The sequence below is a fragment of the Nymphaea colorata genome, chromosome 3, assembly GCF_008831285.2.
Source record: "Nymphaea colorata isolate Beijing-Zhang1983 chromosome 3, ASM883128v2, whole genome shotgun sequence".
Lineage (NCBI taxonomy): Eukaryota > Viridiplantae > Streptophyta > Magnoliopsida > Nymphaeales > Nymphaeaceae > Nymphaea > Nymphaea colorata.
In genome coordinates, this window is record NC_045140.1 from 8,624,077 (window position 1) to 8,630,076 (window position 6,000).

Genomic DNA, 6,000 nt, shown 5'->3' on the forward strand with positions numbered 1-6,000 from the left:
AAACACGGTTAAAATTAACAGGTTAAATTCTTCCAGTGAATCAAACATGACATCAAATCGAAAGAGGGTTAAATTTCATCCTGTTTTTTTTTTCAAAAAAATTTGCCAGAAAAATTTACCACGTTAATTTCTTCCCTGTGCATCAAACGCACCCTAAGGGAATGAAGGGTTGGGTGGAAACTTGGGTTCTTCTCTAGGGGGTAAAATGAAATAATTTTTTTGCTCTCCCAATTAAAGACAGCATAAATATCACTTTTTTCCAAGTCATCCATAGATGTTTTTTAGTATAATGTACTCATGCATTTGTTTGCATACCTTTAACTTTTTTATACAAGATCATGAAGGAAAAGTTAGATGTTTGACTATGTACTCGACGGGAACGAGGTTCTCACACCATTTTTGAAAAAACTTCCACATTTGCAGATCCGTGATCACTCAAGGTTTTGTTACCACGTTTCTTGTTTTCTCTTCCAAAAATCGCATATGTACATCCACTGCAGTAACCACGACCTCAGTGGTTGGTCCATGCGGCTAGGCAACTTATTGGAGTTGCTATGTGAGATTGGATCTAGCCCATCATGGGCTGCTCTAGACCGAAAATCCAAGAGAAATAATTTTTAGCCCTAATCAATTTTAAACATATTCTCATGCCAAAATATTTGAGGTCTCATGGCATAAGCAGCATTCGGGCTCCTTTGATGATGACACACCCCAACAAACTTCTTCATGCATGTCGAACTTGCTCGGTTCAGGGTCATAAGCTCAATGAAACTGATGGTGATCGCTTTTGTACTGAAGAGAATGCAGCAAGAATCAAGATTTTCTGCATGAAAATGGCTCCACCGAAACGCCAATTCGGCAACATAAAGAATGCAACTAGTACCTGGTAGAAAGCTATTATTCCTTTTGAGTCTTTTCACTCTTTTTGATTTCCTTTTCTTTTCTTTTGGAAACAAATCAATCAAAATAGGGGCACAGGCATATGAAATTTTATATAACCAGGTTCGTCTTCCGGGAACTCATCTTTGCAAGGTTGGGCTCCACCACCAGCAGCATCATGGAAGTCGTTTCCCAGCCTGCCCGTGAAATCAACGTTAAGGCATAGAAGTGCAGCCCATTATTAAGAACGAGCAAAGCCTTCCAAACTTTACCAAGAGGCTTTTCCACCAAACCATATTTGGGTAATGGGTCAGAAAGTCCGGTGTGATTTCCATCCACCATCCCGAAATCTAAAAAAAAAAAGAAAAAATTACAAACAGGCACTCTTGTTTTGAGCGGCCCCAATCTTTGATTTTGCAGCAGCGTTTTCCAGCCCCTTTTTAGGTAACCATATCTCTCTCTCTCTCTCTCTCTCTCTCTCTCTCTCTCTCTCTCTCTCCATGCCGTATTCTCCTTTTCGATTCTTCAACCATTTTTCCTTATGAAGAGAGACGTTTTCATACTTTTCGAAAATTTACTGATGTATTCCATCCATATCACGTCCATATAAATTGTTGATATGAATATTTTTCAAGTTTGATGTCTTATGATTGTTTCGTTTGAATGCCTCCCATGTGTTCGTTCAAATGCCCTCAAGAACATTCAATATAGCAAACAGTTTCAATGGTTTTAAAACTAATGGCTTTTTCTCCTTTGTTGGGGCCTGTAATTACAACAGCTTTGGTGTTGCTACGGGCAAGAAAATCAACGAAGATGAAATTAACATTTTCTAAGTCGGCAAGTTGAAAATCATAAAATAAATAATTAACTAGGTAAGTTGCTTCAGTTAATGTGGCATAACTGCATCTCACATTTCTCATACTTGGCTACAAAATTATAAATATTTTGAATTTATGTTCAAGAGTTAGTTCAACTTTTCATAACTTCACAACTCTATTAGGATTCTTTTTAGTTACAAAACTTCTCCCTTGAGTCTCCTCCTCTTTGTTTCTTAATAACATTCTAGCATAGAACCGTGAATAAGGCTTGGAAGTGAATGAATTCCCAAAAATGGATGATATATTGGGGAAAATAGGAAATAAATTTTAAGAAAGAGATGGTATTGTTGTGTTATGACTTGTATTAGTGCCACTGCTTAAGAAATGATGTTATTGTATAAAAGGCCTTACGAAAAATGAAACTGAAACCATGGTTTAAAGAATCAACTATTTTTATTTACCACTAAATAGATTTGTTTTTCTCCCATTTTTTTTATATGTAGAAAATCAATGCCTTTGTGTTCAATTACCATCTGCTTTTATCTATACCCTGGTGTGAGGTGGTGGTTTACTCTGTGTGACTCGAACTGATGACTTCCACCACGTCAAGGTGACACTCTACCACTGAGCTATATCCCTTCCTTGCCTCCGTGGAGAAATAGAACTGACTAATCCTAAGTCAAAGGGTCGAGAAACTCAACGCCACTAAACAACCTTGATGTGCTTTTTCCTTCTCTAATGGTATATTATATATATATATATATATATATATATATATATATATATATATATATATATATATATATATATATATATATATATATATATATATGTCTTGTTACTATCATTTGCATGAACAACTTATTAACACCTCTTATTTGGTCATTTTTTCCATGTTTTAGATGACACCATACCAAGTAGTAAAAATGTTCAAAATAGATAGTGAGACTCAAGATACTCTTGAAAACACAAATAATGACTATGATCGTGATAGGAATGCAAGTTGTGATGACACTGATCGTGATGATGCTCATCATGTACTCACACTTTTGTGTAAGGAATTTGAAATGGGGGAGCTTTTTGAATGTAGGGAAGAGTTTAGAAGGCATTTGTGCAAATATGCTCTTGACTGGCGATGTGATCTACAAAATAAACATAATGAATGATCCAACACGAATTATTGCAAACTGTAAGCCTATTCCTAGGAGAAATCATGTTCATGTTTGTAAAGACGGACGTTCATTTGAAGTAATAAAAAAAAAAATGGGTAAGGCACACATGTTATCTTGTGTCATGTAATCACATGATTTCTGAAGAATTTATTGCTGAACTTTTTTTTAGATCAAGTTAGACAAGAGAATGATGTAAAGGTCAAATATATGATCAATGAGCTCTAATCTAAACATGGTGTTGAAGTGCAATATATGAAAACATGGAGAGTATGACTTCAAGCATTGACTCAGGTTTTATATGATTATGATGAATCTTTCAAATGGGTGCCAAATTTTTGTAGAGCTGTATATGAAACCAATCCAAATAGTTTCATCACATGGAGCAAAATTGAGACAAATAACCGATTCAAGAATATGTTTGTGTTTTATGGAGGAAGCGTTCAGGGATACAAAGATGCTCTATGAAAGTTGATTTATGTAGATAGATGCTTCTTATCTGAAAAATATAGGGATCAACTGCTAGTGGTTGTTGCTCAAGATAGAAATGGAGGAAGCTTTCCATTGGCATATGGTGTAGTGGGGGCAGACACACGTGAAAGTTGGATATGGTTTTTAGACTTTTAGACGTAGCATGGCAAATAAATAACGAAGACACTATTATTATGAGCTATCGTCAAAAGGGTTTGTTGTCTGCTGTAGATGAAGTTCTTCTACTTGTACAACAAAGGTATTATTTTGTTAGTTTTTTATTTGTATAACAAATTGTTACAGTAGGTGTTGAGTATTTTAAAATTATTATTTATTTGCATAGATGTTTGGCTTGTATTGACAACTAACGAAGGAACTCTACGTATAGGTTTGGTGTCATTCATTTGTTCAGAAATTTTAAAAGTGAATTTCTTGGTGTTCAACTACATAAACTTTTTAAAGTTGCAGCAAATACCTCAGAAAAGGTAGCACATGATCAAAGAATGGATAATATAAAAAAAAACAATGTTCATGCGTGGATTTGGTTGGATGGTATAGAAAGACATTTTTTAGCAAGGTTGACTGTACTGATGTTAATACTGATAATGTCAGTGAATCTTTCAATAACGTGATGAGAAAATATAGATCACTTCCACTGGTTGAAATGATAGATCGAATTAGGGTATACCACATGATGATGTTGGCGAGAAGGATATCAAAAGCAAGTACTTGGGAAGGTAAAGTTGTGTCAAAAGTAAAAGCAAAATTAGTGAGTGACATGATCGTTGGTGGAACTATGTTATGTTATACTGCTGGTTGACAATTGTTAATTTTATCATTTTTTAATGAGTATTGACTTAAATAGCTATTTTCTTTTGAATTAATATTGTATCATTATGTGAGATGATAATGTCTTTCACTTTTGCTATGCATAATTGTGCTAATGCTAGTTTTTATTTGCCAGTTGTGATTAGTAGCTCAAATACAATGACATGCCACACAAAATTACCTATACGTAAGGCAAGCTAATCAACAAGTGGAAGGCAAGGTTGATCTTATGGCACCCAAGCCTTGCAGCCCTAACACTATAAGTATGAAACGGAAATGGTTTTTTGGAGCAAGGCTTTGTGATCAAGAAAAACAACAATAAATATGAAGAGTTTTTTGGAGCAAAACTATAAATAAAATGTTTTTTTAGGAGATCGCATTGTAAATTATTTCGGTTGAGTAGTAGAATCTATTATTCTTTTGTGAGTTTGCATTGTAAACTTGATTTTTTGAGTGAGATTAAGATACATCATATTATTTTTTTGGAAGTTTACAAATGTGATTTTTTTGTTTTTTTTTTAGAAAAGTCTAAACAAGTTGCAACTTCTCAAATACAATTGCACAATTATGGAGATATGGAATGTCGTCAACGTGATCCATTTTTTTTTTCTCTTTAGTTTTTTCCAAAACTTGGACTTAAAAAATGGGAATAGTAATATGAATAGAGATGGACTTTAGATTAGAATCTATGAACATGTAATTCGTGAGAAGAACTGACCGCACTTGAGTTAGAGCCTTGCCATGCTTACTTGAAAAAATGTTAAAGTGGTTTTCAATTAAAGAGCTTTATACTGACTATAGGATTAACCATAGGCATGTCTACATCTCATCCCAAGAGAAAGGTTTCTGTTGTAAAAAAGTGTGAAAGAAGAAATTACATATGACATCTTTCATGGATCCTCTCAAAAAAGTCTTCATTATCTAAAAAAATGGAATTGCAGAAAATGAATTACCAAAGCAGAGAGGCCCTCTAATGCACTCATATACTAGAACAATGTGTTGAATACTGCGCAAGAAAGACACTACAAAATGGCCATTGGGTGTGAGTTCTCAATTCATGTAATGTTAAGATGTATGTTCGTGAAGCAATGCTGGTAAAAATTTCAAATGTTGAAGGCATAATAAATTGCAGAGATCGATCTTTTTTGTACATGATATAGGTGTTGGTTGGAAAAAAGAAAACCACTTTTGTTCATCTGGCTTCTATCACTTTCCTCTTCCTTCCTTTTAGCAAGGTATTCTCGTCGTTCAAATAAAAAAGCCACCGTCCGTCTGTCTCTGTGAGTATGAGTGGTCATTTGTGAGTATTGGCTAAAAGATAAGTGCCTCATTGTCAGACATCAAAACTTGAGGACTGATTTGTTATAGGTGCAATACATGAGTGCCCATTTGTAATTTTTTCAAAAAATAACATCTACAAGAAAAGTAATTGTGTACTCAATTTCAGCATTTATGTGATCTTATTTACCAGCTAAGAATATTGTCTCATATTATATGTTCATGAAAATCATAACTTGGCAAGTGGGCGTTTTGGCCCTCCATGTTAAGGAGAAAAATAAACAAAACCCACATCTTAAGTTGATGAACTTATAAGACTAGTCTTCATTGGCAGTTCCTGTATTGTATAACCTGAGAACAAGGGCTAAATATCACTTGTACTTCTTATTTTACTATCACTTGTACTTCTTATTTTACAATATAGAAGAGTCTGAAATGAAACAGATGTATCCGTAGCTTCTGAAAAATGTTATAGCTCACTATCAAAAGCACTTACAGGTAAACATAAAACAACTTTCCTTTGCTAAATTCATGTACATGCGTGTGATTGCTTTTCA